Raw genomic sequence first — 10,457 nt, forward strand, 5'->3', positions numbered from 1 at the left:
GACCTAGGGGACGGACCCAAGGAAAGTGAGTATAAATCAAAGGGGGAAAGAAAGGGCTCGCTCTCTGCCCCTCTCCCTGTCTCCCTCTGTCCCTCTCCCTGCTCCCCGGGCCATCTGGAGAGAGCAGTGAAGCGAAGAAGACAGATGCCAGTGAAAAAAACGGCTGCCTCCCAGAACCCTCACTGGCGGGATCAGCGCAGGAACCCAGACCTGTGATCTGTATTTCCCCATTCCCTCTATCTCCCTGTTTTTCTATTAAGAAATGCAAGGCATATTATATTGCTCACCACAACTTGCTATATACTTAGCCAATTATCATGTGTTCAATTAGTACATTGTAGGTAGTTAATAAATGCTTGAACTTGGAGACTTGTTGTCCGCACCAATTGGGGATTTGTGAATCTGAGTCACTTGTCCCCCTCGTCTGAGCGGGACGTGACAGACTTGATCCTGAAATACACAGATCATTGTGGCAAAAATGTCTCAACTTGGGGAATTTTAATTAATTTAATTTACTGCCAATTAACATATACTTTGGTATTGGGTTTGCATGTTAAGGTTTTAGTAGTGGGGGGTACTACAGGGGTGTTTTTTGTGAGGAGCTGCTAGAAGTTTCCCCTATGTCTGGTAAAGCCAATTCCAGATGGCTCCAAGACGGACCTGCTGTTGGCCAAGATGATGATGGTATCCCCTCTGGGATAACATATTTAAGAAGACGGAAAAAAATAAGGCGGGAGAGAGGAGTGAGTATATATGAGAGCAACAACTCTGCAGACACCAAGGTCAGTGAAGAAGGAGGGGGAGCAGGTGCTCCAGGTGCTGGGACAGAGATTCCCCTGCAGCTCATGGTGAAGACTTTGCAGTCCATGGAGGTTAACAGTAGAGTAGATGTCTACATGCAGCCTGTGGAATACCCCATTCCAGAGCACATGGATGCCTGAGGCTGTAACCCTGTGGGAAGCCCATGCTGGAGTAGGGTCCTGGCAGGACACCTAGCTGGAGCAGGCTTGCTGACAGGACTTGTGTCCCAATCCAATATCAGGGAGGGTTCTTAAACTTTCCCAAGACTGAGATTAAGACACAAACGAGGTCAGATGCTCTATAACCTTATAAGCTTTATTTTCTATAACAGCTGATAAGAGCAATAGGACAGAGAGGAAAAGAAAGGGGAAAAAAAAAGTCAGAATCCCTACGCAAGAGAATAATAGAGAAGCACCTAATTACCACCACCACGACGACCAGGGATCCAGCGATGTTCCGTTGGCTTGTTCTTGGTGCCGATGATGTTCCACGTTCCTGGCTTTGTTGAGATCTTCAGCAAGCAACAAGCAGCAGCATCCCGAGAGAGGAGTACGCAGTTGCTTTATAGCCCCACATCCCTACGATTTTTCCAAAAAGTCCATCCGTTTCCATGGGGGGGGGGTTGTGACATTTCGTGCCCCATGGTCCTCCATGCGTGCATACCCAGGTGGTTGCAGTGGTCTTGCTGGCGGAGGTCGACCTGCGGTGCCTCCAGCCTCTCCTCACCACCTACAGTCTCACACCGCCTACCTGGCTTGCGCACAGATGTAGCTTAGTGGGCGCTACCAAGGCTTCTGTTGTTCCAGCCTCGAGCGGATGCCATGGTTTCTCTGGGGAAACGTCTTCAAGGCATACTCCTTCCTCCACAATGACAGGATGCTGAGGTCAGGAAGTGGTGACCATGAAGCAGAAATGTTGAGACAAACAAAAAGTCTAAAAGGTCCCTTACAACTTGTGACCCCAGGGAACCCACACTGTAACAGTCTGCTCATGAAGGACTGCATCCTGTGGAAGAGACTCACGCTGGAGCAGCTCATGAAGAGCTGCAGCCCATGGGAAGGACTTGGAGAACTTCATGGACGACTGTCTCCCATGGATGGGACCCTGCACTGGAGCAGGGGAAGTACATGAGAGGTTCTCTCCCTGAGGAGGTGGAGTGGCAGAAAACATGTGATGAACTGACTGCAACCCCTATCCCCTTCCTCCCTGCACTGCTGGTGGGAGAAAGTAGAGAATATTGGGAGCAAAGATGAGCCCAGGATGAAGGGAGGGGTGGTGGGAAGGTCTTTTAAGATTTGGTTTTATTTCTCATTACCCTTCTCTGATTTGATTGGTAATTAAATTAATTTTCCCCAAGTTAAGTCTGTTTTGCCCATGATTGTAATTTCTGAGGGATCTCCTTGTTTTTATCTTGACCCATGAGCCTTTCATTATATTTTCTCTCCCCTGCTGGGCTGAGGAAGGGAGTGACAGAGAGGCTTTCATGGGCACCCAGAGTCCAGCCAGGGTGAACCTATAACTTAAAGAAGCCTGCCATTTCTGTCCAGTGTACCTTGATGAGAATTCATCATAGCTGTGGTTTCTAGTAGAAGCAGCTAGCACTAAATCTTGATTTGATACTTGCGGTCAGAGAAAGTTATAAACATCTTTCTTCTTAGACCTTAGTTGTTGGCTGTTCTTTTTATCCCTGGGGTCTCTTGGTGAATTGTGAGCTACAAAATGTGTAAAGCTTTGCCTTTTCTCTCTGTTCAGTGCTTTAGAACTAAATTATTATGGACAATAATAAAAATGTAATGGAGAGCTGTGCTGTAGGAGGCACACCAATTCTGAGGCCCACTCTCAGGTTGTTTCAGTTTGCATCTTATGGCTGGCTTAGAAGTTAAAATTAAGCTAAAGCAAGATCACAGTGCAAAAAATCGGTTGTGTGCTCACCCTTATTTTTCAGGAAGATATCCTCTTCTGTATTAAAATTTAATTCCTAAACAATAAACTTTGCAGACCTATATAAAAGTTATCTTATATATTTTTACCATCTGCCTAAGCAGTTTCAAATGGTTTTCAAAAGTTAGATCTGTGCAGGGTGTTATATTTTAAAACTGATTTGTGTTGACTCTTACTGCAAGACCCTACTAAAAGTCAATGTAATATAATATTAACAACATATCCATAAATAATAAGAGGTTTTTGTTAATGGCCCTTCTTGCTTTAGCCCATTTTTTTTTCTTGACAGAAGTTTTTTTGATAGAGTGAAAAAGTAGGATTGATGTTTATATACAGAAAAAATCCAGAAGACATAAGTTTAACATCTAAAGAGGTATGTTTGTAAAAATGCACGGTTCTTTGCTCTGCAGAACCTAAAGGGATACTATGGAGAGTTTTAAGAAACTGCTGGGCTCTGCTGGGCTCTGCTTCTATGAATCTCCTTAGAAAATTTTCAGACCTTGTCTAGTTAGGGTTTTGATATCTCTAAGTAACAGTATAACTGAGTTTCTTGACAGATTCAAAACTTTTGGAGATACGTCATATTAATAAATTACACATCCAAAGATTAAATACATTCTGTTTTCCAGATGTCCTTTCAGTTCTGGCTCAAAACACCATCGTTCATTTTCTAACATTTGATATGATGACATGCAAGTTATGTAAATTGAAATCTGACTCTGTCAATTGAAGGTAATCTCAGTTAAATTTGACCCTTGCTATCAATTGATGGTTCAATGTCCTCAAACACATTACAACCACTTTAATATTTCAATAAATTGTTCATTAAATGAACCATTTTAATATCAGATGCATTTAACTTACTTTTTCTATTACTTTAATGCATCTTTTTATACCTAGCCAGATTTATATATATTACTAATTGCTTGACCCAACACTGCCAACTATATTACTATATACTGGAACCATTTTGCTTTGCTAAATTCTTTCCAATTATTTCTAATGTACGCTATGTGATGAAAATCACTAAAAGACAAATGTCAATGAAAATTTCAATACATTGACAGAAAGGAAAGATAATGATTCAGGTTGTGAATATGCATTATTATCAGTGTCTTAATCAAGTCAGCATAAGCAGGTCCATCTTTAATGCTCTTGCTGTAAAAGACCATAATAGTTTATGATACAACAGAATGCCAAAATTATAAGGAGATAGTTTGCAGAAATGTTGCCACCATTTCATCCAGTTTTTAAAAATATTCTCACTAAATAGCTTTTTTTTTAAAAAAAAAAAAAAAAAGTTTTTTATAATTCAAACTTTCAGTTTCTAAGGTATACAATATGTTTTTTTCTGGAAAAAAAAAAAAACAAAACAAACAAACAACAACAAAAAAAACCACACCAAAAAAACACAACCCAAAAATACCCACACACAATCTCGAGGGTGCCTAAACTCTATGGATTTAAAAAACATTCAACAAACTATTTCTTCCAAAAAAGAGAAAGCTTTGAAAAAGCAATACTACTGATTTCAGTATCTTGCACAAAGGCTTTCATTTCATTTTGAGATAATACTTCTGATCTGAATGTGATGTAAACCACTAAAAGAAGGTCAGTGACAAGTTAATAAAAAAATATTATGAAGCTTTTCAGTTCTGGACAAACAGTAATTTGGATAATTCTGAAATAAATCTCTGAGGGTCATTTTCTGTCTGTCTCCTAAAAGCCATCTTCAGGTCAACCTAGAGTGTAAAAAAAAGTACAAAAAGTATAAAACGATAGAACATCAACAACAGAAACCACTATTCATGTTGTCAATCTAATAACAGAATGACAAAATAGTTGAGGTTGGAAGGGGCATTTGGAGATCATGTATGCCAGCCCCACTGCTGAAAGCAGTCAGCTTGATTCCATTGTCAGGACCTTGTCTAGTCAGGGTTTAGATATCTCCAAGAGTGGAGACTTCACAGTCTCTTTTAGTTGTTAGTTTTTGAACATCTTCACATCCTTGTCCAGTTGAGTTCTGAATATCTCCAGGGATGGATATTCTCCAACCTGCCTCAGCAATCTGTTCCAGTGCTTAACCACCTTCATGGCAAGATTATTTTTTCCTAATATCTAGTCCAAACTTATCACTACATATCTCTGAGAAGAGTCTGATTCCCTCTTTTTCTATAACCTCTCTTTTAAGGAGGGTTGCAGGAAGCAGTATAATCTCTTTTTTAGCTTGCTGACTTTTAATGGCAGCTCTATTCTGTATGTCTATTACACAGAAAGGTGCCTTTGACAGAGGCACATCTTGCCAGAGAAGAGAGTAAATCAGATGGATTTTTGTAGTAGGCATGCATTGTTGATGCTGGTATTCAAAACAGAAATAATGATGGTCCAAAAAATAAGAGAGGCAGAGTGGCAGAGAGATCAACATTTTTTAATGAAGTATAAAAAAATGTTCATAATCAAAGAATATAAGCAAAATATAAATTTAGTTTATTTAAAGAATGAAAATTCATGAAGCAAGAAGCTGTGACTACCTTGTTGTCTGCTCTGCATTTTGCATACAAGACTCTTAGGGTAATGGTGAACTGAGCTCCTCATTCTTGTTAACACACCAGAGGAAGTGAAATTCAGTATTTTCTGCAGTGTAGAGCATGTTCTTAACTCCTGCCCTTTCTGGACTGGCCCGAGGGCTACTGCTTGGGCAACTGCCCGCTTAATTTGTTCAAAGGATTGTTGTTGCTCAGGGCCCCATTCAAAATAGTACTTCTTATGAGTTATGTTGTAGAGAGGGCTCACAATCAGGCTGTAGTTCAGGATGTGCATCCTCCAGAACCTCACAGCGCCCAGGAAAGACTGAGTCTCCTTTTTTGAGGTTGGTGGGGCCATGGCTGTTAACTTGTTTATCACCTCCACTGGGATGTGGCGACGCCGATCTTGCCATTTTATTCCTAGGAATTTAATTTCCCTTGCAGACCCCTTAAATTTCTTTTGCTTAATGGCAAAGCCAGTCTTCAGGATTATTTCAATTATCTTCTTCCCTTTTTCAAAGATTTCCTCGGCTGTGTCCCCCCATACAATGATGTAATCAATGTACTGCAGGTGTTCTGGAGCCCCACCTTTCTCCAGTGCAGTATGGACCAGTCCATGGCAAATGGTGGAGCTCTGGTTCCACCCCTGGGGCAATTGATTCCAGGTGTACTGGATGGCTCTCCAAGTGCAAGCAAACTGTGGCCTGCACTCTGGCGCTATTGAAATGGAGAAAAACACGTTAGCAATGTCAATCGTGGCTTACCACGTGGCTGCCTTCGACTCCAGTTCATACTGGAGCTCGAGCATGTCCGGCACTGCAGCACTCATTGCTGGCATAAATTCATTCAGGCCACAGTAGTCCACAGTTTGCCTCCATGGGCCATTAGGCTTTTTCACTGGCCATATAGGGCTGTTGAAGGGTGAGTGAGTTTAGCTGATCATCTTCAGGCTTTTTATTTAACGGATCAGCTGATGGATGGGGACCAGGGAATCTCGGCTGGTGCGGTACTGCCGCCGGTACACCGTCCTGGCAGCAATCGGCACTCGCTGCTCCTCAACCTTAAGCCACCCCACCACTCAGGGATCCTCTGAGAGTCTGGGTAAGGTGGACAGCTGTTCAACATCCTCCAGGGCAGCTACACCAAAAGCCCACGTGTACCCTTTTGGGTCTTTGAAGTACCCTCTCCTGAGATGCACTGGGCATCTGGGCCAGTCACAATGGGGTGCTTATGCCAGTCCTTCCCAGTCAGGTTCATTTCAGCTTCCAATAGGGTCAGCTCTTGGGATCCCCCTGTCACTCCAGAGATGCAAATGGATTCAACCCCAATGTAGCTCCACGGCATCAGGGTGACTGTGCGCCAGTGTGCACCATAACTTATATTCTTGCATGTCTGACGTGCCAGGCCATTGGATCCACACTGTCCAGTATATCCGATTATCCCTTTCCTCCACCTGGCTGGAGGCAGAGCCCCTCTAATACTGCTTCTCATCACTCACTTCTTGCAAGAATGATCGACTGGTGCCCTCAAGAGGGTCAGACATAATGTTCACCATTCTGTTCTGCCTGGGGGATTCCTGACTGGAAACTGGAGCTGCACTTCTCTTGGAGGACTCCCGTTTTGTGATGGTCTTTCCTTTCAGCTGCTCTACTCATGCAGCTAGGGCGGCAGAGGGCTATCCATCCCACCCCCTCATGTTTTCTCCATGGTCACGGAGGAAAAACCACAGGGTGCCTTGTGGTGTGTACCTTCTGCTGCCTTACCCTTGGGTGGGGAAACGTTTTCTTCTAATGGCTGGGATATTAGCCCATGCAGGCGGAACATAGGACATGTCCTCTTACATTTTTTGGATCATCTGAGACTGTTCCTCCACAGCTGAGACCCAGGAATGTTGAGATGAAGGGAGATTTCCCTCATATTGCCGGAGCTTGCCAATCACTCCATCCACTGTTAGAGTCTGGGTGTCTGGCCACCAGGACACTATTGCTAATGCTTTTGAGTACGCTTCTGGTGTGCTCTTCAGGAACTTTCACCACATCAGGTGTGTGCAAGGGGCCTGATCTGGGTCCATGGGTGACTGTTCATTATTCAGATCACCATAGATCATCTCAAACACAGCCAGTTCCCTGAGATTCTGGATGCCTTTCTCAATGCTTGTCCATTTGCCTAGCTGACATAGTATATCATCCTTGTAGGGGTATCTGTCCCTTACGCTGAGCATGAGTCGCTTCCAAAGGCTGAGGGTTTGAGTCTGTTTTCCTATTGCCCTATCAATGCCAGCATCCTTGGTCAAAGATCCCAGCTGCTTGGCCTCTCTCCCCTCCATTTCAAAAGCACTGGCTCCATTGTCCCAGCATCGGAGCAGCCAGGTGTAAATCTTCTCACCTCCCAGGCAGCTGAAATCTCTCCCTCTATCTCGCAGTTGAGTAGGGGATAGAGATTGGACGATCACAACTGGCCCTTCCTCCTGTTCCTGTGCTGGGCTTAGCTCATCTCTATCCCCCACTTTGCTATCTGTCTTTCTGGTATATTTTGTTTTCTGTATCAGGGTGACTGATACTGGCACTGTCTGGCTCTCTGGATCAGTTGCTGTGCTGGTGGTAGCGACTGATGCTGGCTCTGCCTATTCTTCCGGTCCAGATACTGTACCAGTAATTTCATTCTCAGATTCTGTAGCCCTTTCTCCCTCTTGAGGGTAGTGGGTGTTATGAAAAAGGACACAGTATGCATGGGCAAGTCCCCAACACATTGCAGCAATTTGTGTCTCCTGTGTTTTGCCAGCTTGGTAACACACCCTTTCTAAGCACTCCATCAGCTTTTCAGGGCTTTGCATTTGTTTGGGTGTGAAATTCCAAAGCATTGGAGGTGCCCACCGACTCAGGCCTTTGCCCATCTTTTCCCACACCCCTTGCCACTCACTATTATCTGACCTCAGGACAGGTTTCTGGGTACTGCTGTTGTTAGAGAAGTGCTGCATGGCCAAAACCAAAATAAGGCAGGCATTCAGAAAGCATTGTTCCACAATCACAGTGGCCTGCAGGCTCCAAGGATAATAGAAACTCTCAAAAACTGAGAGGATCTCTTCCCCTGGCTCACCCATAGAGGGGGTGAGACCCCTAACAAAAGCCCAGGCAACAAATATGTACTGGCTGGCCCCCACAAACAACGATACAAACACATTATAAGCAGTCAATAGACAGTAGTGCACAATAAGACCCTTTACACTTTTTTCCACCAATAACAAACACCAGCACTGGGATCATACACCGGATATAAGGATTAATCCAGCCCCACTATGCAAGCAAGTGGGCCAACATTGCAAACAGTTTCTTATCAAACAGTAGAAATACAAACAGAAAAATTACACCTAACAGATTGCTCTAACACACTCTGGTCAGGATATGTCCCTTTTTGATTCTTATTTCAGCCTTCTTGTGCCCCACTTTGGGTGCCAAAAAAGGCTGTGTTAGTTTCAAGCCCTTCCAGGACCGGAGACCATTTTTCTGTTGTCCCTCCCCCACCCTTGGACACAAGTAGGGCACAACCCCCCGATTAAAATAAGAAATTTAATACAACAGTGTAATAAGCTATCTGAACAACAACAGTAACAATGATAACAACAGTAAACAGTAATAACAGTGAACAAGACAAAAGATATATAGAGAAATACCGCAATGGTTACAGACTGCCCCGTGCTCCCTGCGACCAAAGCCACATACAAAAAAGTTCCCTGCTCTCCTGCACCTGGACCTGAAGCATTGTATGAATAACCCATCTGGAGATCCCTTCCCCCTCTCTGCTGGGGAAATATAACCCTATCCTATCTGAACCATGTAAGAACATGTAAGAGAGAAACTTAGTTGCAAATGAAGCCTTAGAGATTCATTCTAGTAAACAGTGATATAGTGAAACTTCACTGATAGATCATGGAATGAAGAACTTCTCATATTTCTCAGTACTTCTCACTGTATTTCCAGCTAAAGACAATCCGTTTAAAGCTCCTGTGACATTTTAAAGTGGAATGCACTGGTAGAAGACAGGACTTGTATCGCAGTTGTAGTTTTTGTATTACATGAATAAAAAAATTGAAAGAATCAGACAAATTTTAATTCCATACTACATGACGGAATGAAGGAGCAGCAGGAACCATTCGTCTAAATGGTTTTACATTTTGCATCATTATAACTTCCATGGAAGTTACAGTGTTATGATTACAATTAATATGAAAGGAGAATAAGATGGGGAAGTTACCAGACATTTATGTTTGTAGCTCATTTGATTTCTGCAGAACTATAGCAATTTACACTACTTCATATTCTTAATCTGAGCAGATTTTAAGAGAATGAAAATAATTTTGTTTGCTTCTACACCACTTAAAAAAAAAAAAAAAAAAAAAAAAAAAAAAAAAAGCAGTTAACTCAAGAAAAACTCTGTTCCAAATTCTTTGTATGCTCTTTATAGCACATTTGAAGATATAAGTGGATTACAAGTGATCAGGTTACATGACTTTGAACAATTGCTTGTCAGCTCAGTAGCCATAATCGGAATTTAAGGTGTTTACTATTATTGTCAGCATTTAAGGTACTTTATATCAAAACATTTTATGGCAGCGTTGCTTCCAGCTAAGATTTCATCTAGTGAACTGAGTTAACTATCTCACTAACATATGGTAATGTGATTGCTTGCAAATTTCTGTCCCTTGCCTGAGATACTACTTAGCTTTCCTTGTAACTTAAATTAGTCTTTTATGAAAAGTAAATGAGCTATGCTTCTTGTTTTGGTGGTTTTGTATAGCAGTTGTTATTTTCTTAAGAACCTACAGATGAATGCATCAGCTGTTAATTTAGAATTAATATGGATGCAAATAATTTTCCATATTCCGTATTCTGATGATACTGGCAAATCCATCAGCATGATTTTTAATAAGTTCTCCCATCATTTTTAGTCTTGTTTTATCCAAAGGCTACGAATTTTTAGGGAAAGAATTAGTTTGTACATCAACTTATACAATGTGCATTCTACATTTCTACACCTTAAAATTTCCTTATAGTTTAGACAGCTGAAGATAGGAGCATTCTGTAGAATGGAATAAGATAAGATAAGATAAGATAAGATAAGATAAGATAAGATAAGATAAGATAAGATAAGATAAGATAAGATAAGATAAGATAAGATAAGATAAGATAAGAT

Source organism: Athene cunicularia (genome assembly GCF_003259725.1).
Source record: "Athene cunicularia isolate RWA chromosome 8 unlocalized genomic scaffold, athCun1 chr8_part1, whole genome shotgun sequence".
In the NCBI taxonomy this organism is placed as follows: Eukaryota; Metazoa; Chordata; class Aves; order Strigiformes; family Strigidae; genus Athene; species Athene cunicularia.